Source organism: Pseudopipra pipra, chromosome 1 (assembly GCF_036250125.1).
Source record: "Pseudopipra pipra isolate bDixPip1 chromosome 1, bDixPip1.hap1, whole genome shotgun sequence".
Taxonomy (NCBI): Eukaryota; Metazoa; Chordata; class Aves; order Passeriformes; family Pipridae; genus Pseudopipra; species Pseudopipra pipra.
The window spans coordinates 80,135,465-80,158,909 of NC_087549.1; positions in this window are offsets into that span (position 1 = coordinate 80,135,465).

Genomic DNA, 23,445 nt, shown 5'->3' on the forward strand with positions numbered 1-23,445 from the left:
TGATATCCTTCTAGGATAAGGTCACCCACCTAATGATGATGGAAAAGTGGTGGACGCAATTTTCCTGAATTTTAATAAGGCTTTTGATACTGTCCCTCACAGCATCTTTCTGGACAAGCTGTCGAAGTGGGGGTTCATGGTGTGCTGGGTGAAGAACTGGCTGAAGTGCAGAGCTCAAAGGACTGCAGAGAATGGGGTTACATCTGGCTGGTAACCAGTCACCAATGATGTTCCTCGGGGTGCATTTCTAGGGCCAGTCCTGTTCAACATATTTATCAACTATCTGGATGCAGGGGTTGAATGCACCATTAAAAAGTTTTCTGATGATCCCAAACTGAGAGTGCTGCTGACTCTCCTGAGGGACAGGAGGCCTTGGAGAGGGATATAGACAGATTGGAGCTTTGGGCTATGATTAATGGGAAGAAATTTAACAAGTCCAAAAGCCAAATGGGGATATGCTGATGCCAGGCTGGGATGTGGACCTTCAGGTGGACCCAGTTCAGCATGATCCATCAGGGCAGGATAGTGGGAGCCAGATACTGGCCCTACTGGAGTGTAGCTGGCTCTGGGGCTGACAACCCTTGTGGCCTACATTGGGGCTTAGGCCATGGGCAGAGATATAGGGAGCCACAGAGGCACAGGACAAGCACATGAAGAGCTTACAGTACGCTCACTGCTGTGACACTGCATTTAGTCAGAAAGTACTGTGTAAAACAAATTACAGCTAAAAATCTCTAAGCTGACATCATGCTGCTTTACCATTCAAAGTTTCTGTAAGAAGCAATGAGCTTTTATGACCAAATTTTGCTGTAAGTATATTCTTGAAATCTTATATTGCACATGCAATGGCATAACTTATCTTAGTTCTTTCAGAACATCAAGGGTTATTTAATTACATTTAATTTAAAAAGAATCTAGGTTTTAAGCTTTATTCAGTAGTAGCTTTTACTTAGTTTACTACATTTTTTTTTTGCTAGGATATCTTGAAAGTGAAATATGACAGTAGGTGACATCTCTGATAGCTGTAGTTGACTCAGTTTCATAAAACGTTGCATAAGAAATGTCAAGAACTTGCTACTTAAGCTACAGATCAGCCACTGTAGAAGAAACTGTTTCACGAGTTCTAATAACTAATAAAAGTAATGTGAAATCCCTTTATAAAAACTTATCAAATGTAATTGGGAAAAGCATTACTTGGAATGAATATAGTACAAATTAAATAAGGGAATTGCAAACTGTGCTCATAATGACAGAAATGTACAAAGTAAATATTATAGAACAAGCAGAGATTATTTACTTTAACACTTAAACTAAAAAAAAAGGGGGGGGGGGAAGTGCTTTGTTTACACAACTCCTGGTTTCAGAAGGATACATTACTGATTATCTTTCACAAGTGAAAAACATTTTTTTTAAAAATGCTCAGAAGTACTTTTTTTTTCTTTTTTGTAAAATGTGGTTGGTTATTCTTCCCTTTTTACAAAATTTCACAGTATTCAGTCCATCTTTCCATGCAGATATTATGGACAAAACATATGAAGAAGAAAATAAACTTACATACTACTATAAGATGCAAGACTTCCACCAGTGATTTTTTGAAATATATTTATTTGTGATTAATGCTATAAAAATACATATTGTTTATTTATTACATTCAGGTTAACATAAGTAAACACCATGTAAAATTCCTTGAGTGATTTTTTTAATTTACACATGTACAGCAAAGTGGTCTAAGGGAAGAGAGCCATATTCATTCATGCGACAACCAAGTAAAATCAACAAATATTTGTGAAAACTTACATAAATAGTTTTTTTACGCATGTAACAAATAAAATCAAAAATCCTGTGGCTGACAGTGAGGTTCACTGCAGTAAATAAATGAAGCAGCAAAACTATTAAAGGACTCTGGAGATATATGGTAGCAACCCGATCAATTGTATAAATTAACTCTACAAAATGAAGTTGAGGTTTTGAGGTAAACTAAAGCTGATAAAACCTTTATGAGACAAAGAAGGGGTTTTAAACAAACAAATCTCCATCAAGGACCTGAAACCTGTGTTTATTAGATAAGAACACATTTTTTTTCAGAAGCAGTGGTAGAAAAGTTGTGAGAAAATAACTGAAAAGGAAGAACAAGACAATTAATTCAACTGGTAATTGAAAGAGGTAACAGTGCTTAAGAAGAGTATTTGCTCCCCATGCAATTCACACCTTTATCAACAGTAAACCTGAAGTTTATGCATCATTTAAATTACATATAATCCCTCAAAGAAAGGTTTAGCTTGGAGAGCAGTGGCACATAACAGAGCTGGGTCAGTTTCATTCCAACAAATAATATTTGGACAAGTAATAGCATTCACAAAATACTTATAAGTCTGCAATACTAAAAATATGTACTGCAGATACTTTTCTACCTGCTAGCATGCACTTTTTCTGATTATTTATACACTTTCTAAAATGCTCAACCAATTTAAAGGACCAACAGAATATCCTGTAAAAACCCCACATATGCCTTTTAATTAAAAGTGACACTAAATAGCTGCAGTATGCATCACAGCTAGTTGTTGAGTGCTATATTGAGTATGTTTTCACAAACCAAGAGAAATTTGCAAATCAGTCTGCAAATACAGTTCAAGTTCATTTACTTCAGTATTCCAGTCATGAATTTTTAAGTAGGGACCTTAAGAAATAAGGTCCCTTACAATATTTCTAAATTTAGTTCTAATGAAGAGTCCTTACTGTAGAATAAATTTTAAATCAACACAAAGCTTCTATACTTCTAAATTTTTGTCTGAATAAGATAGAAACGGTAGATATTTTCTAAACATAACCAATCAGGATGTACTTTTGTGATTGTCTGTACTGTTAATGCTTCTGTTTGAAAGTCCACAGAAACAGTTTCTTGCAGATATTAACCTAAGTCTACAAGCAGGTGCAGCATTTCAACAGTGCAGAGTCCTAAAATTAATCATTTTATAAGTGTTACACTCTCAGTGCTACATACTTGAAAACAAGAGCATTTTCACTTTGAGTTTTGCTAAGAGAAACAAAGTACACATATAATGCTGCTGAAGTGTGTGTGCACCCAGAAGAAAATAATGGGCCAAAATCTACTTTTAATACACAAGCAGACAACAGTTCATGACCCATTAGAATTCAAGCAGAGACAGGTCAAGTAAATGGAAGAGAAATCTCTAGAAGTAATGACATGCATAGAACTATGTTCTGCTCAGAAAATCCTCTGAGCTGCAAATAGCTAGAGTTTGGAGTACTAAGGAGGGGGTGGGGTCACTATCCTTTTATGATCATTCTTTTTTTTATACCTTCTCAGGCACTACTTTTACCTCCACTGAAAGGATAGTACTCAACAAGATAGAGTAACAGAAACCTTTTTTCTATCCCTGTATAGCTGTTCTTATGCTGTTATACAAAGTAAGAGGATATCATGCAAAAATTATATGAATTATACATGGCTAGTTTAGTTTATCATAGTAGAGCACTAGTTCTTTTAAGATTGAGATAATTTTGTTTAAAGATGTATAATGTTCCAAATGCTTCAAAATCCACACACGGTTAATTTGTCTTGAAATGCATTCTGCCTTGAAGTAGTTTGAGAAAGGTGATAGGCAAGGCTGAAGGCAGCTCTGCGTCATCCAGGTGAGTGTTAAGAATCGTAGCTGATCACTGTCCTTCTGCTTGTTAGCTCAGCAATCACTTCTTACTTCCTCTTTTCTTACTCTCCCCCTTTCTGCTGCTGATCACTGAGCTCTGCAGGAGAACAAACATTTCAAGGATCAATCATGAAAAAAGAAGACTGAGTAGGGAGAAAAAATAGGCATGCTCACCAAATGCAGGAGTTGGAAACACACATCCCTTCCCCTTTGAGATGATTCATTCCTCTGGCCACACTGCCTCCCAGCCATATTTGCCCTTGTATTGAACTTATCTAGCATTTATTTATCCAATGCTCTTACCTGCACTTACTCACTGAGACACAGAACTGTCCGCTGCTGTGAAGTGGAAGGAAATTTGCACAGACTTCCTGTCTCTCTACTCATGTAGTCTGTCCTCAGAATTCATTGACATTTGAAGATTAGATAAAAGCTTTCTAAAATACACTTAGCTTCATATTGCAAAATCAAATTATTTACTGTTAAAAAAATCCAGACAAAATGAAAGAGATTGTGGTAGAAGATAAATTGATGTTCTAAAACTCATATAATATAGCAATGAGATAGTAAGGCTATAGGTTTGATTGTAAGTTATTACAGGCCAGTGTCAGACATGTTCTCCTAGAATAAGTAGCAAGGAATGCCTAGCTTAAGCTTCTGTTAAGAAGGGAAAAATAAAGCATTGGAGAGATTGTGTAAAAATTATGTTATATTGTTCTGAGGTCATATAGGGATTTTTTGGAATAATTTTTTACTCATTATTCATTGATTGCTTTTTTTTATATGTTGTATGTTAATGAGAGTGTGCATGATATTTCTCTAAAATACCAGGGAAAAATAAAGAGTATTTGCTCTGTGAAAAAAACCTGCATGTTCATTTAAATAATATGTAGGCAGATTCACATGTTTCTGCAATGTTGAACTTTGTGACTCAGGACCACAAAACAAATTCTGATGCAAAATTGTGTGCCATGGAAGCCGTAACAAATAGAAAATGGACTTGCAAGATGCCACTCCCTTTTGTTTTTTGCTAATGGATTTTAATTAAGCAGTAATGTTTACATGAATTAACTTTTTGTCTTGGTGCTCTGAGTCTCCTTTGTATCTTTTCCCACTGCAAAGCCTTTATATTATGCCTTATAAAAGTAGAATAGCAGAGGTTTTACTATTGGTCAAAAAATTCTTTTAAAATTTCAGAGCTTCAATAGTCCCTTTCTTACTTTTCCTCTTCTTGACAGATTAATTCATATACACCCCCACAGACAATCATTTACTTGTCTGTCATTAATACTTTAGCTAGTCTAGAAATAATAAAAGTTCATTGTGGGACTTGTTGTATGGGAACTGAAAACTGAACAGCTGTATAGTTCTAAAAATTTCTGAGATCCCTTTAAATATATCAATTGCATTCATCTAATAAGTTGTGTAAATTTGTGTAGTGTAATGATCCATAAGCTAAGTTTTTCCACCAAGTAAACAGCTTAGTGAGCTTAAATATTGTTAATATTTCTTCTCTTTGTAGGAAAAGATATTCAAGCAGAGAGAAAATAAATTCTCAAAAAATATGCTTCAACAATAACACCAGAATAAGTCTTTTTTCATATATTTCTTTAAAAATGAAGATCAGTCATATCAGAGATGAATGAAATGCTTTCTGATTCCTCAGGAAACACAGCAACTTTTTTTTTTCTGCCTGTTTCCAAATACTATGGAAAATCAGGAGTTTGGACACAGTGCCTCTTTGGTGCACTTTGTGATTTTGAAAATAGGAAAAAATTTGTGCCAGAGATTTTGCAGTGAAATAGGTGTTCCTCACTACAAGACCAGAATAAGGTCCAAAAAACATTCCAGAATGTCACTAAAAGTTGCTTTCTTGAAAAAAATATATGGGTAAAAATAATCTGCTTGCCAGTTTTGACAAAACTTTCTGACAAATGATAGAGGTGGAAAGTTTAGACATTGGCCTCTAAACCCATCTTAGTTATTGGTGTAAGAAGTTCTGTTCACACTGGTTGTGAAAGGCATTTATGTCCCTGATTCTTAGTTTCCCACAGAGAGGAGAGGTAAACCACACTGATGTAGGTATGAAAACATGAACATATTTCTTATTGCTTTTTTCTCTTTATGATTACGCAGAAAAGCCACGCAGAAATTAACAATTCTAACTTGGAACAGGGTTGAAATAGTGCATAGTAAGGCCAGGAGGCACATACTGAAAGGGAGAAAACAAAGAGTTAAATGCCTTCTTGCAAGAGGGTAAAGAAGGCAGTAGGTAAATTATAGACTTTATGCAGTCCACTTTCTAATAGTCTTGAAATTTATTTTATTCTGAAATATCTATTGTGCACACAAAAAGTGGTCTCTGATCTTCCTGAGGTCAATAGACTACCCATAATTATGAATGAAATCTCTATGGCTCCATAATTTTAATGTGAAAATGAGTCTTGTGTTCTTAGCAAGAAAAAAAGAAAATTCTGTCATATTTCTCATAGAAAGTGAGATAAGTCTTCTGACTTATTTTAGATTGTGTGACTTGGACGCATGAACATGGCATTGGAGAGATTGTGTAAAAATTATGTTACATTGTTCTGAGGTCAGATAGGGATTTTTTGCAATAATTTTTACTCATTATTCATTGATTGCTTTTTTTAATATGTTGTATGTTACTGAGAGTACGCATGATATTGCTCTAAAATACCAGTTTAAATGAGAACGAGACCGATTATTCAAAAAATATTTCCTTCTTAAGTCTTTGTTTCTCAAGGCATAACACAACTGTGTATTTATTAGCAGACAACTTGTAAACATAGCATTAAAATAAAGAGCTTAAAAATTGTTTCCAGAAGACCAAATGAGATATAGATCTTGCTTATTTGTAGTAATAGGGTTGCAACAACACCAGCAACTATAATACGTCAAATTATTTCCAACACATTAAGCAAAAGAATCATTTATATAGACTAAAGTGAGTAAATTATTTATATATTTATTGTGCACAGTGTAGCAGTAAACTGTGTCTAAGAGCCCTGTAGCAAAAAGCACATCACACTGTCTAAATCCATAAAACAGGACTTGCAGGTTGAACATAACATATAAAGATTTAAGATGTGTTCTGAATCACATCTTAAAGAAAGGAATATATCCTGCCTCACACTAAAGAAAAGGCACAGGGGAACCCAGTGAGTTATACAGTATTTTGTTGTTTCAATTGATTTAAAATGGAGATAATTAATGTACAAAATGTATTCTGCTATTTATTTTACAATGAAAAAAGGGACTAGAGCATTGTGACTTAAAAACAGTAACCTTGATTAAAATCAACAACTTGATGCAAAGTGAATGGAAGATTCTCCTTTCAGACAATATAGCATTTCCTCCAGTTTACCAGAATTTTGAAATCACAGTTTTGAGTTCCAAAGAAAATCCCATTGTAAACAAACCAGTTTTTTTACAAAACAGTAACTTCAAAATTGCTATAACCTCCACATAAGTAGAGCACCTTGAAAATGCAGCCAACTTTAAGGTGGTTTTTGTTTTCTGTATCTGTGTTGATACCAAAAAGAAAATTCAGGGGAAAAAAAAAACTCCGAGACAATTTAGTTTTGAAGGTGAGATAAGGAAAGGATTTTAATTTGTGCCTAAGCATAGGTTACAAGACACAGGTCTCCTCTATTACAGATGTTACAATTTATAATATTGTCTGTCCAATCCCAGATGTTTCCACCCCACGGTTTTTGCCCTCGACCACCTTCAGTCATGCCCCCTGAGAATTGGGGCTGGGGTTTTTAAGACCCTCTCTTCATCAATCTTCATCTTCTTCGGGGTACAGGAGGCATACATTCACCCAATTCTTGACTGTACTTTTGCGGTTCAGGCCAGGAATAGATGTCCTCAAATAGAAGAGGCCTATCTTAAAGAGAGACTAAACATTTCTGCTGGAATTCAGGGGATATTGATATGGGGAATCAGGGTAAAAGGGTTGGAGAATGTGTGTAGCTTCAATGCTAAGGATAAGGGAATAAGTGCCACTGCTTCTAAATCTATTTCTACTATATAACTGCTTATAAAGCTTATAAAAATTTGAAAAATCAAAAAACCAGATGGACCTTAAGGCATCAGTTTTGACTCTGGTCTCTTTATGCTTGTAGTAGAGAAAGATATAAATGACAGAAAATATTTGTGTTGATAATAAACCTGTGTCTTAAATAAATGTCTATCCCACATTACATTAGGAATGTACTAATATATCCCCAGGCTTTTTATTCCTTTTTCTCAGAGTTTGGGTAAACTAGTGGTCTGTTCTGTCTCTCCTCATACTATTCTTCCCATTGTTTCTATTTCAAGATTCTCCATTCAGAAACTGTTAGACCTACATTCTGATTTCTATAGCAATACTAAAATACTGTTTATAAATGAAACAATTTGTTTTTATACTGGTAAATTTTTCAAAGTCAAAGCTGAATGTGTACATTTAGGAAAACACCTCCTACCTTAGCTGGGCATTCTTTTAACTGCCATTGTCCTTGAAAATTCTCAAAATATTTTTAGTAATCTTCTTGTTGTTATTTCTCAAGTTTCCCAATCATGACTTTGTTTTCAAAAGTGAGGGTTAAAGACAATCTTTACTGGACTGAAATGTAAGAAGGGATATATCTGTAAATATGCATCTTGAATGTCTTCAAAAACTTTCAAAAGAAATATTTCAGGGATAATGAAAAAAACCACTACTACACTCAAGACTGTATAGGGAAACTTTCTCTTCACTTTTAGCATATGTGTTTAGATATTAATAGCAGGCACAGAATTGATGATTTGTGGAATTATAACATGATAATCTGAAATTCATATCTATGCTTTAGATTAGCATCAACACAGAGGCCTATATTTTATCTCCATGAGAATTAACTGACATTACAAACACTGTAAACCTGCTATTATCTGGTAGAAAAATCAGAAAATGTTACAGTGTTACACTGCGTTATCCTAAACTAAACACGCACTGTTTTAAAAACAGAACATTATTCTTGATGTCTTGAAGGAAGAGAAAAAAAATAGAAAATACTTAGAATTCATAGCTTTAATTTACAGCAAAATTACTTTTTCCAGGTTCACAGTAAACCTTTGATCAGGTGTTGGAAATTAATGTAAAATGGGGGGTTTTTTTGCTGTTGAACAATGATTCTAGTAGAATTCCCAATGGTGTGGTAGTGAATGATAAAAACAAAAAGTGGAAGGAACAGGACGACAAGACAAGGACAACAGGAACCTCATGATGACCAACAGGGATCAGAATAAAATACTGCATGTGGCTCAGAATGACACAAAGTGGATGCCCCATTCTTAGTAGTGTTCAAGGCAAGGTTGGATGGGGCTTTGAGAAACCCGGTCTAGTGGAAGGTCTCCCTGTCCATGTCAGGGGACTTGGAACTAGATGATCTTTAAGGACCCTCCCAATCCAAACCATTCTATGACTCTATAATTCTATGATTCTATGAAATGTCTTGAGAATATTTGTAAGGAACGTTAATTCATTTCAGCACTGCCTGAACCTAATTCCACATGAAGAATATTTTGATTAGGTGAAAATGGCAGTGGATGTAGCTCATGATACAGTACTTCTTATGATGGAGAACAAATTAGGCAATATTTAAAAAAACACCTAAAAATGTTGGGTTTAGTATCTAAAATAAAGTATTAATCTATCTATCTATATATTTATATATGCCTATTGGTATCTATAAGTATGTATAAGAGTAATAAAAGAATCCTACAAGGGAGAGAAACTATATATTTTTATCTGGAAAATAAATATAGCACTTTCAGCTTCAAATCACTACATTTTAAGTAATAATGCATTACAAGGTGGACAGCTGAGAAAAATCAAATTTGCAAATAACTATTCCATCCCACAAAAAAATGCATTCTTAATAAAATGTTTATATTTTGCAACATTGCTTTTCAAACCAAGCTGTATTTTTAGAACCATTTGAATTCTGGATTCCACATTTTTTGTAATATTTAACGAATTTCAAACCTTATCTAAACTGTGTTAATTAAAAAAGTATATGAGTTAACAGCTCAGTTAGCATAAAAATGTTCTATAACTGATTTTTTAATTGTTTTTTTAACTTGAGCAAGAAACACTGCTAGCGAAAAGTTATTTTATTTTTAAGCTATGTTCTTTTAGTTATCGTAGGGTGAGCTAAATTGCAGTATCTAGTGGGATTTCTTGACAGGGAAGATATACATGAATAAAAAAAAAAGAAAAAAAAAAAAGTCCTTCTTCAGCCCTCCTTTACACGTGGAATAGATAAGGTTTCTCCAAAAATTAGACTTCAAATTATGTCATATTCCTGAATTCTTGAGTTTGGTAAGTCAATCTTTTTAAGCCTCATATATAGCAGAATCATGCCATTTCCACAATCACACGATTGTCCATAGCCTGCAAGAATAGTCAAGGCTCAATTAAATTAAAATAATCAGTCTCTTGAACATAGAAGCATCATTAGTTTACCACAGTAATCTGAACTTCTCCCTGTGCTTCCTCCACAAACGACTTCAGCTGGTTACTCTTTGGAATTAACATTTCAGTTACAACCAGATGTAACAGATGTTCAACAGATATTAGATCGAGCAGATCAGATAAGTCATATATTGTTCATTTCAATGGAAGAGGCAGAGATATTAACTCTTTTCTCAAATTACCAGCAGTATGCTGAGGTATTATGAAGAATTCTAAAAAAATCCTTGTCCATTTTAGTAAATACATTAAATCTTAAATGACCTATAGTTTTCAAGATTTTGCTGTAACCTTTTTAGCTTAACTAGCTGACCAATATATGAAATAATGGTCTATACTTATTCTACTTACAAATTCAGTATCTCGGGAAGGGAACTCGTGTTGTCAACAATTTTGTTTAGCTCTATTAAAATTATTAGTAAAACTACACCATCCTATAGTAATTACAGCAGACAGCATTGCATTCTGGAAATCAGCATCTGCATGATTGAGGTTTGATTACATCAAAAATACATGTCAGCACTCAAAAAATAAATCAGTTTAATAGCTGGCTTATATCTTTTTAAAAAATAACAAAGCAACTTAGTATCCAAATAAGACATCTATACCAGAATTTAACATAATATTGTTCAAATGAAAATGATCAAAATTATGGTCAGTATGGTGGATTAAACCAATACAGTGATAGTATAACAACTTCTGCGGATGTAGGAAGAATGTATACTTCTTCTTATATTTTTATATATATGTGCATGAAAGTGGTAAGACTATATATTCAGGCACAACATGGATTTTAAAGGTGTGATGAAACTTTATTTCCAAATTATTTCAGATTCCATTTTGAATTAGCCAGACATATAAAAAAATAGTATCATCCCTATAGTACATTTTTAGAGCTACATATATAAGTATTCTTAAATTTACTAACAGATTGGATATGTAGTGTACACACACAAAATATTTTTCTGCACCACATAATGTACAAGCTGACAAGTGAATAAAGGAAGTCTTATACAGTGTATAATCTAAAAACCAAGGGCTTCAAGTGGGATTTTAAACCAAAAATTGTTGAAAAATACATAGAAAAAAACCTCCTTGAATCAGTCCAAATACATAAATAATCTTACTTTTTATAGACTTTAATGTATACTACTTGTCACCTAATGTGAAGGAAAGTGTCAGATCTCTGTAAAGTCCAAATGACTGGGTAATCATCAATCAAGCAATCAATCAATCAGTCATTTAAGGCAAGGTATGTAACTATTAAGAGAGGTACCCTATAGGATTGATTTTTCATACTGGCAAATATATTAATACTTTAGGCAAAATCAGACAACATGAACAAATCATGAGCTATTTCAGGCAATGTGACAATAGCATTAATTTTTTTTTTTTTTGTTCCAGATGGCATATAAACAAAGCCACCATCTTTTACTTCAAACTTATAGTAAATTTTTACATCATGAAAAACCCTTTAGTTATATGGTTTATGTGAGCAAAATATAGTTAACAATATTTTTTTCCCCTATATGCTCATAGTGTTGTGTTCAAGGAAATTTTTACATCAAATTAATCCAATGGGAAAGCTCACTTTCAGGTTCAGATTTATCTTTACTTCCTGGTAAGTTTAGAAAATAATAAATAGCTCCTACTATTTCCTACTGTGAACAACATTAGTTGCCAGAGCTACAGCACAAGTCGTGTAAAAAAAGCATCAGTTTCTCCAATTGCTTCTACTGACCTCAAAGAAGAACTGCAGGTTTGTAACAGTAAGATGAATATCAACAGTAACTGTAAGAAGCTTCAAAAGAAAGTCAAGGAGCAATTTATGGCCCAAATTACTTGCAATTACTTCTTCTAGACAACATATACAGAAAGGTTGCTTGTCAGCTCCCTAGAAATTTCTTATGAACTATTAATTTCATTTTTCTACTTTGTACAACCCATTTTCTGGTCTTTTCTTCACCTAACACTGCTGAGATGTTAGAAGAACTAACAAATTACCTACCCCCAACTCCACCTCCAATCTTTATGTTTCTGTCCTGCAGTAAGAAAACAAAATACCATCACTCTTATTTTCTGTGTTAGATACTAGAAGGAAAAAGTATTTAAAAGAAAGAATAAGGTTTTTCATCTATGGGTTGTAGTGGATATAGAGGGTCAGTATAGTATAATATTCTAAAATGAAAGAAAACCAAGAGCAAATGTGCAGAAAAATTACTATAAAATAGAGTGGTAGTTCTAACATGAAGAAAAGCAAAACAAAGCACTGGAGACATCAGTGATGAATATAACTGACAGAAGAAAAGAAGAGTGGATAATGCAAATACAGCTTAGCTTAAAGGGGCACAAAAATGGGACAAAAGAAAAAATAATGGCAATGTGACAAAAGGCAATGAAGCAGAGAAAAGAAGAAAAGACAAACTAAAGGGTAGTTAGGTAAACTCAAGGCAAGTCAGTTAACACTATGACCGTCCAAGCTTTTGCTCTAACTGGAAGTATGTTTGTTAGATTTTTAACTTTATGCAAGATAAAGAATTTGAACAAACTCATTTATGTCCTATAAGAAGGCTGAGCTCAAAATTATAGGGAGCTTCCCTTGCAGTGCATGTAAGTATTGGAAGAGGATGAAAATTGGTTTTAGGCTAGAGTTGAAAAGTTCCCATGTAACAATAAATCTAGGTGTCCCACAATTCAAAATGGGGTGATCAAATTTTTGAGTATTGTTTTGGGATCTTGTTTTATTTCACCTGCAAATAACATTATTTGTTGTAGATTTCAAAATTAAAAGCATTCAGTTGTCAGTCCTAACTTTGGGTTTAATGCAATCTGCTAAACCTATAAATATTGTTGCTGACAGAATGGTCCTGGAAGACTATTTATGTAAAAGTCATGTCATGGCAAGGTTAGATTTATTCTTCTGATGTAGTGTAGAACACTTTGACATCAAACACAGTTGCCGATGGGCAAGAAAAGCATAGAGGAAATGGAAACTGAAAACATTCATGCTGTGTCTTACAGGGAAACTTCAAACAGCTATCAGATAGTACTGGACCTGGATTAGCTCCAAATTCAGAAGATTTGTTCTCTAGCTAGTACTGAAGATTGATATCTTGTACCAAAGAAGGTGAAAAAAAAAGTGACATGATTTGGCAAAGATTGGTAATTCCTAAAACTCAATGACTGGCTGCTGCTAGGGGAGATGAGCTTCAAGAGCAGGGAAATGTAATCAGTTTGAGCCATCACTAGCCTGTAACCTCACCTACAGGAGTCTGTATGGTTAGCTATAACTAAACAGTCCCTGGACTAGCATTTAACTAGGCAGTATTTATTCTTCTAGTAGCATTCAGTGGTCTCAAATGAATTCTTTTCTTGTCAATATCATATCTGGTTTTGCCATCTTGTATCTCTTTGAGTGGTGACCATATTGATTTTTAATTCACTTAAGCTTTTATTTTTGCCGAGAGGTAATATAGCACTGTCTGCCTATGTCTCACACTGCTACAGAGGACATTACCTCTAGTAGGTGTCTCTTCCTAGTAAAAATGAAACTTTATGCCCAGGTGCATCTTCGCAGAACTCTGTACATGACAAGCCAGAGTATGTTGAAAAGGAAGGTACTTATGCCCAACAGCACTGTGTAATGGTATTTTGGCTAGCTAATGCAGATTCTTCCTTGTATGCCTTTGTAAATCTACCACTGTGCCTTGAATGTACTGGCACTTGTTTCCAAGGTGCCCTGAAATCCCAACAAATGCTGAAGCAGGAAGTTTAAGCACTTTGTGCTATTACAGTACTACTGTACCATTCACCAAGAAAACAGATTTGATTCCCAGGAACAATTATTTTGATGTCTTTATGATAAATGTACTTCCAAATAGTGACAATTAGGTATCATCTCTATTTACCACTGTAAATTAGTTTTATAAGAGTTCATTTCAAAGAAATCTCCCAAAGGTAGACTTTATAAACGATGATCAAGTTACTCTCAGGTAACTTAGATTAAACTTTCAGGGATCTTTACCAAGAGTAGTTATTAAAAACAAGCACAAAGAAATAAGCATTAACTAGAAGGTATGGTAGCATATAAGGGGTCATTGCCAACAATGAAAAATTAGCTTTTTCTGTGGAAGCAAAGCCTATTTTTTAAAAGAACAATAGCTATGCACAGTGAAAACACAGTGTGCATATAAAAATATTTACAAAATAATCTCATATGTACTCGAACTAAAATTTAATGCGAAAGTCTGAAGAACTGACAGTCATTTTGAAAACTGACATTCATAGAATCACAGAATCACAGAATCACAAAATATGTTGAGTTGGAAGGGATCCAACAGGATCATTGAGTCTAACTTCTGCATAGAACCATCTTTAAGAGCTCACACTATGTGCCTAAGTGTATCGTCCAAGGGTTCTTTATGGGAATCTATAAAGCTAACATGATCCCAATTGGAGGTAGAATCTGAAATCATTTATTGGACATACAGGCTGATATTTTAAGGGTCTGGGGTCTACACATTTGGAGGGGGGGCGAGCTATTACAAACGGGGGGTTTTACAAGGCTGAGGTAAGGGAAAAACCCAAATTACACCTTTTGAGTTTAGCACTTACATCATGGGGAAAAACCACTTATTTTAGGATTACATTTTTTGAGATTTACATGGGGGAGAGATATCCAATGTTTACAGAATACACAGGAGGGGAAAACAACAATGGATTTTATGCAGAGGCTTGATAAAATCACAGCACAGTGTCTCTGTATCTTGGCAGGACATTCCAAACCGGTGATATCTTGTCTGATCCTCAAACTGATGTTTTTTCCCCAGCTTTTGTAGCCCAAGGCCTTTTGCTGAGACCGCTCAGACTCCTTTCTGCAAGTATTTGATTTTGGGATCCTACAGTTCTTGAACTCTTATCAGGCCTGGTGCTGTGACCACTTCCCTGGAGAGCCTGCCAGTGCCCAACCACCCTCTGGGTGAAAAATCTCTTTCTAATATCTCACCTAAACCTCCCCTGACACAACTTTAGGCCTTCTGACACTCCTTCAGGTTCCATCACCAGTCACCACAGAGAAGGGATCAGTGCCTTCCCCTCCTCTTCCCCTTATGAGGAAGTTGTAAACTGCAATGAGGTCTCCCCTCAGCCTCCTCTTCTCCAGACTAAGCAGACCAAGTGACCTCAGCTACTCTTTGTACAGCTTCGCCTCAAGGCTCTTCACCATCTTTGTTGCCCTCCTTTGGTTGCTCTCTAATAGCTTAATATCTTTCTTAGAGTGCAGTGCCCAAAACTACCACAATATTCAAGGTGAGGTCACACCAGTGCAGAGCAGAGTGGGACACCTCCCTTGACAGGCTGGCGATGCTTTGCCAGATGCCCCCCAGGACATGGTTGGCCCTCCTGGCTGTCAGGGCACTGCTGACTCATATTCAATTTACCACCAGGACCCCCAGGTCCCTTTCCATGGCGCGGCTTTCCAGCATCTCATTCCCCAGTCCGTACAAACATCCAGGGTTGCCCCATCCCAGATGCAGAATCCATCATTTTCCCTTGTTGAACATAAGTGGTTAGTCATTACCCAGCCCTTTAATTTGTCAGTGTGTCTCTGCAGGGCCTCCCTGCCTTGGAGGGAGTCAACAGCTCCTCCCAGTTTTGTGTCACCTGCAAACTTGCTTAGTATCCTTTCCAGTGCTGCATCCAAGTCATTTATGAAGATTCTGAAGAGCACAGGGCCTAAGATGGAGCCCCCACTAACGACAGGTCATCAGTCTGATGTTACCCCATTCACTGTTACCCGCCGTGCTTGACATGTGAGTCTATTGCTCACCCACAGCATGATGTGTTTATCCAGCTGTGTGCTGGACATTTTGTCCAGAAGGATCCTGTGAGAGACAGCACTTAAAGCTTTACTGAAATCCAAGAAGATTACATCAAGTGTCTTCCCTTGATCATCTAGGTTGGTTACCCTATTATAAAAAGAAATCAGGTTTATAATAAGCAAGACTTTCCTCTCAGAAAACCATGCTGGCTGTGACCACTGACTGTTTTTCAATGCATCCCAGAATAGTCTTCTCCATAACTTTACCGAGCACTGAAATGAGACTAAAGAAGTGACACTGAAGTTTCCGGGATCCTTCATTTTGCCCTTCTTAACAATGAGGACAATGTTCACCAGCTTCCAGTCAGCTGGGACTTTCCTGGATTCCCAAGACTGCTCAGAAATCATCAAGAGAGGTTGTGAGATGACATAAGCCAGCTCTTTGAGGATTCTGGGATGAATCCCATCAGGCCCCTAGATTTGTAGGGATTAAGCTGGAGAAGAAGATCCTGCACAAGTTCAGGGGCAGCTGGAAGTTAGTCATTTTCACTAATGGTTCTCCAGCTCAGGGCACTGAGACCCCCTTGGTCCGTAATCCTTAAAGATAGAAGCAAAGAATGTGTTAAATATGTCTCTGTCCCTGTTTGTGAGGTGACCGTCCTCATCCTGTAATGGACCAATGTTATTTTTACACTACCTGTTGCCATTGATTTATTTGAAAAAGCTTGTCATATTGCCCCCCACATTTCTGGTCAGCTGCAACTCCAGTTGAGCTTTGCCAGCATGAATTTTCTCCCTACAGCAGCAAGCAACATCTTTGAATTCTTCCCACGTCACTTGACTTTGCTTCCACTGGTCATATACTTTCCTTTTTTGCCTTATTTCCAAAAGAACCCCACTCAGCCAAGCCACCCTTCTGCCTCACCTGCTTGACTTTTGACATTTGGGAATATCCTGCCCCTGTGCCTTTAGGAGGTGATGTTTGAAAAGTGACCAGCACTGATGGACCCTACCACCTGCAAAACCATTTTCCCAGGAGACCTTACTTCCTAATTCCCTGAGCAACTTGAAGTCTGCTCTTCTCATGTCAGAGTTGAGATTTTGCTGGCACTTTTCCTCCTGTCAACAGATATTTTAAACTCGATCTCTTCATGGTTGCCTGTGATGGAGACGGCCACCAATCTCCACCTCACTCATGAGATCTATTGACAAGCAGGAGATCAAGAAGGGCATTTTTTGAGTTGCATCCCTTAGAAGCTTTTCCATAAAGTTGTCATCCAGATTTTTTAGTAATCTTCTAGCCCAGGTTTTACCAGCTGTGTGATGCTCCCTGTTATTTTCTGACAAGTTGATGTCCCCCTTATGGACAAGGGCAGTTGCCTTGGAAGGGTCCCTTAGTTCCTCAAAGAATAATTTGTTGGTGTCATCGTCCTGGCCAGGGGGTCTGTAGCAGAATTCCATGATGACATCCACATTCTTTGTTTGTTTCTTGATTCTCTCCCAAAGGCTCTCAACTGTGCCATTGCCAACTATGAGCTCCATATATTTTAGCCCTTCCGTTACATACAGGGCCACCTCTCCACCTCTTCTGCCCTGCCTATCCCTCCTGAAGAGTCTGTAACCATCCAATAGGACATTCCAGTCACAGTACTTAACCCACCAGCTTTCATTTTTGCCAGTGATGTTGGCTCTCTGGAACTGGGCCAAAGCTTTGAGCTCCTCTTGTCTCTTCCTCATGCTGCAAGCATTGCTGAAGAAACATTTCAGGTATGGGTGCATTGTTGCCAACATCTAATGAATCAGATGGAGGGATCCCATTAGTGTTTGTTTCTTCAAGTTTTGGCATACTATCCCATTGCTCATCACGGGTGAGCCTGGTTTTGTGCTCTTCCTCCTTCCAAGATAGTTCAAAGCTCTGTCAACAAGCCCCACTAGCTCCTGTGCTAGAACTTTTTATTCCCTTTGAGATAGGTGCATCCCGTCTGGTGTCAGTAGACCAGGTGTTGAGTAGATCATCCCATGGCCAAAAAAACCATTTTTTTCCCAATTACACCAACGTCAAAGGCATGCATTGACTTAATAGATCTGCCTATTCCTATCAATATAATTCCTCTTTACCAGACAAATTGAGGAAATCGCTAACTGTGCTCCTGATCCCTCCAGCAATCGCCCCAGGGCCCTGAAATCTCTTTTGATTACCCTTGGACTTCTCTTTGTTATTTTGTCACTGCCAGTTTGAGCAACAAATAGCAGATAGTAGTCAGAGCGAGTTACTAGGCTGGAGAGCTTTCCAGTAAAGAAAGTCAACAAGAGTGCTATGAAATAAATGTATGTTGCCTTAAGTATCTTCTTGGTGATCACCATAAAGCTTATGTACTATTTCTAGGCAGTTAGTTGCATTTGTTATATAGGAAACACTAGATGTTCTGGAATTTGTGATATCAACCTCTTGAGTGCATCATTCCAGAGACTTCAGTATTCACAAGATACTTTATTATGTGTGCTGAAGGAGAAAATAAGGCTGCACACACAGAGTTCAATTTTGGGACTTATCCACTGATATTTTTCGATGTTCCCCTTTTATTCATATTCCCTTCTAAACAGCACCCGGCAGTTTTTTTTGGTTAACCGGAATTCCCAGGATTGTCCCAAATCAGTGCCCTGATCCCACACATTCACACTCCCATCATGTGGTGGCTGTGTTCAGCCATGAGAGAAAAACACACGCTTATCATGCAGGCTGATTAAAGTGGTTTTCCACTTTGAGGAATAATGTTCTCTCTCTCAAAACCCTTAGTCAAGGTCGATCCTCCCTTTGGATTCTGATTAACTAAATGCAGGTGCAGAGTACCTCAGCTTGTTCCCACACTTAATTAGCAATTACTTCTAGCTTTAGTGTCATTTAGCAATCTGAGTAATACTTATTATTTACACAAGTATCATGATTGACTATTTTCTCTGTAAATGAGATTACATTAGGGAAAGTGACCATAAAAAACCTACTTTATGGAGAGTGATTTATGCTTAGTAGGAGGGATTAAACATGTCTTTCAGGACCTCACTCTTTCTTTTGGGCAATACCTAATGTCTCTCCCCTTCTAAGATTAAGTGATACAAATGTACAAATGTAGGCACAAATAACTATGGAACTAGAGACTCCCCTGAGACAGTGTTGGTGAGTGTGAACTGTGCTACCTGATGAAGTGTGGTTGAGATCACCAGTTATGACACTTCAGTAAATTCTGGATTCCCTTATAAATTTAAATCAAATAGCAAAATTGATTATTTTCAAGACGAGGCTCTCAAAATTTTTTTGAGAGTAGTGAAAACCTTATGCCAGTTAAAGTCTAACCCCAAAGGTTGCTCAGTGTTTGGCTTCTCATTTTATTAACATTCTGTAATAAATGTCCAAGGAAGTATTTATATTTGCCTAAGGTTCATTTTATTTGGAATCTTCTTTCATACTGAATTTGACCTTCACAAGTTCTTTTCCATAAGTGGTGACCTTTAGATTAGCCTCCCGTGTAAAGCAGCTATGACACTTTTCATTCTGCACAGAACTACACCAAAAATATATGAATAATTTAAAATATCTGTTATAAATATGCCATTTTGTTAATTGTTCCAAAGAAAACAACATCTTTTTTACTATGATCAAGGTCCCAAGAGTGTTTTCCATTGTTTATTTCTTAAAAACCTCAAAAAACCTAAAACTTTTTGTTACATACAGATTTTTTCCTGTGTTTACCAGAAATATGAGCATATTTGGAGAGGAAACTGGAACTTTATGATCAAAAATTCAACTTAATTATTTCTCTTTTCCATTAAAAAAATAATAATTTCATAGTATTTCATTATAATTTCATAGCATTTCATTATAAACATATTAAGCTGTAGAAGAAACTGGAAAAAAAAAGTTTAGTCTGAGAAATATGCACATGTTGTTGAGTCAAATGCTGGCAATAATAACATAACAACATATTTAGAGTGTGTTCTTTAAAAAATATCACTTTAGAAATGTTACTATTCTGAAATATGAAAATTAACACACAAGAGTTGAACAAACATGGGCTTGAGTTGATACAGGCAATAAAAAATGTTCACCCATGGGCAATGACGCATTGGAAGTAGTTTTCCATACATGCCACGCAGTCTCCATCCTTACCAAAATTTTAAGATCCAGTGGACAAAACCCCAAGTAATATTGTCTGCCCCCAATAGCTGACCTCACTTTGAGGAGAAGGCTTGGCAAGAGGCCTCCTGATGTCCCTTCCTGCCTGAGTTACTCTTTGGTCCTAAGAAAATTGTTTTACCTAATTATGAGAAAACATCATCAAGTATAAAGGTTCAGTTTATAAATCTATTAAAATGAGCCGCACTCGGAGGTTAAATGCCATTGGCTTAGGAAAATGGATGGAAACTACATTTACTGTGTGTGTATCTCTGTGAGTAGGAATAACTGAGATTTCCTGAATACACATGATGAACTAAAAGTTCCTCCACAATGTTTTGAAGCTAGCGTTAAAGTAGCCAAAGATAAAGAACTATAAACATGAGGAAAAATATATTAATTATATTGGGTGAAAGATAAAGGTTATTAATATGTAGTTGGACTCAGAAACTGAATAACAGTACAGTCTGGTATTTATTTTATATAAATTTTGTTCATTTATGTTACAGCCATGGACTTGAGCCACTAGATAAAGTAAAAATTAATATTATTCTTTGATACATATGTATATATCTATATATATGTAGCATCCTCGTCTTGTATGTATGCTTAAAGCGTAGGTGAATGTATCACAATGAATCTCAGAACATATTTTTATGTACAACATAATTTCAGTCTTTCCACTGAAATACAAATATTAACTTCTCTAACCTATTTTCATATATATAGTATGTGTAAAATATCTCCCCTTTTCTCTTCAAGAATCTTGTCAATAAGAACAACACTGTAGTAGTTTATTTATCTTACAATGTCATTATACCTCAGACACCTGAGATCATCAGTTTCAAGACCGTATAACTGTGAGACTGCAGCCTTCTGACAGTCTAAAGTAACAGGAAGCAATCTCTTTCCTTTTGTCACATACATATAAAAAAATTTCAATGTAATACACTGTTAAGCCCTATCTCTTTCATACTATACTTCGGGTTTGATTTTTATCTTTCTTTTTTTCTAGGTTTTCTTTTTCTTTCTTGCTTGCTTTCCTGTCTTTGTTCCTTGGTCCCATTTCTGGTATTCTTTGTCTCATTATAAGCTAAACACAATATCCAAGACATTTCACTCAAAGGATAAAAATATTCAGGTGTCAACCCCGTGCAAACATCTCACTCACAGAGAACAAGATGAAAACGTTTGTATCTATAAAAGCCAGGTTAGGGGTTTTTTTTGTATAGAAAGATTTTACCTCTTAATATCATCTTAAGATTTCTGAGAATATCCAATACTAACAACATACCATATGAGAAACACTAGGAGAAATGTAGTCCTTCCTAATGGGGTTTGACAGATAAAAGTATTTTTATTGTTTACCTTTTTGACACATATTTTGATATGTCTCTGAATTTTTTTCTGTTTTGGATCCGTAAAACTTTGTTCATTCTATTGAAGAGGCCAGTGGTCACTGTTTAAAAAACCTAACTTTTTTGTTTCATTACTGTAATTTCACTGTCACAGTTCTACTAATCAACTTCAAAGGCTGCATGTGAAGACACTGATGATTCAGTGTGCATTACATCTATTGGATTTGTGTTCCTTTATTATAAATAAAAAATCCAGGTATGTTAAAATTATTAAGTAGAAAAGTACATAATTATTTATATATTTTATTACTTGACAATGCTACTAATATTTTAGCTAATTAGCTTTTAGCAATCTCTGAAATATATTTTTCTACTCACAAAATACTACAGAAACAAAGTGCCCTAAATTTTTTTTGAAGATATGTTTTGGGCAATAGTCCTACTAAGAACTAAATATGCTGAGAATCTCAGTCTGAGCAGATTTTTTTTTTACTACTTTACTAAGTAATTTGATACTTTACTAAGTATCGAATGTTTAGTTCTCTTTAAATATGAAACATTATGAACTTCTGTTATTCTTTTTCTTCACCACCATCTGTAGCACACAGATAACACAGAAATGCCAAAAATAAGGTTTTGCCATTGTTCTGCCTGTCAAAAACTTCTACCAAAAATTCTCTGTCAGCTTTCTACCAGAAGTTCTCACCAGAGCTTGCTGCTGGAGTTTTCCTGCCAAAAGATTCTGCTATTGTTTATAGTTATTATATCTCCTCGAATATCTGAAGAGGGCTACATGCCAAGAAACCACGTACAACCTCCTTTGAACGCAATAAAAGTTGAGGAAAAATTTGGAAAAAGAAGGGGAGAGAGGAGTGGGAAAGAGAATTGGCTACTGCTGCTGAGAATCTATCTCCACCTGCCCCTCATCTCTCTTCTGCAACCCATGCCACCTACTTTTCACTGGAGACTGGAACACTGCCGGCCTGGAGAGGACTGAGACCCCCCATGCGACATATGTGAGTTATTTCTTATTTCTCCACCCTGACTATATTTCTGAGGGCCGAAAGGTGCAGCTGAATGGGACCCTGCACAGCCTGGGACACTGCTCTCGGTGTGAGTGAGGAAACAGCTCACCTCGGCTGCATTCCAGAGAACTAAAGCTGTTAAGATCCCCTCCATAGCTAAAGAGATAACATCAAAAAGAGAGAAAAAAGAGGCAGAAATGGCTTCCCTTCCCCCCCCCAACACCAGCTCGGTGAAGAGGTAGTTTTTGACGGTATCTTTTCTCTGCTTTTAGAAGTAATCTTAGCATTTTCCAACCTTTTCTTATTTTTTCCTCTTTCTCTTTGCATCTCTTAGCAATTAATAAAATCAGTTTTGGTATCAACAGGCAATTTGTATGAGTTTTAATTTTGCTCAAGGGAATATACAAATCTGAAGTTCTTTCTGCAACATTTAAGCAGATTGTAACACCATCCCCTGCCCTTTCATCGACTTAGTAATTCAAACACTGTGGATGTTTTTTGATTGTGAGAAAAATCAGTTGGAACTAAATTTATTTTCCTATATGTTATCTTCCATCACCTTTAATTATAAATTCCAGAAAGAATGATATGTCATTAATATGCTGTCAAGAATATTAGGAAAATCTATAAAGAAATTTAAAAATAATGAAAAAGAAGTAGGTTTTTTGTTTGTTTAATACAAATAATTGTAACTATTCCTATATGGATAGCCTGTGACACTAACATTGATAAAGATGTCTAACAAATACAATAGCAAAACTCTTTTTATTATATATATACTGAATTACAATGAGAAACTGTACTACATCCAGCTTTTCAAAAAAAACCAACAAAAAATCCCCAAACCAAACCGAAACACAAAAAATCTCAGAAAATTATTATTCT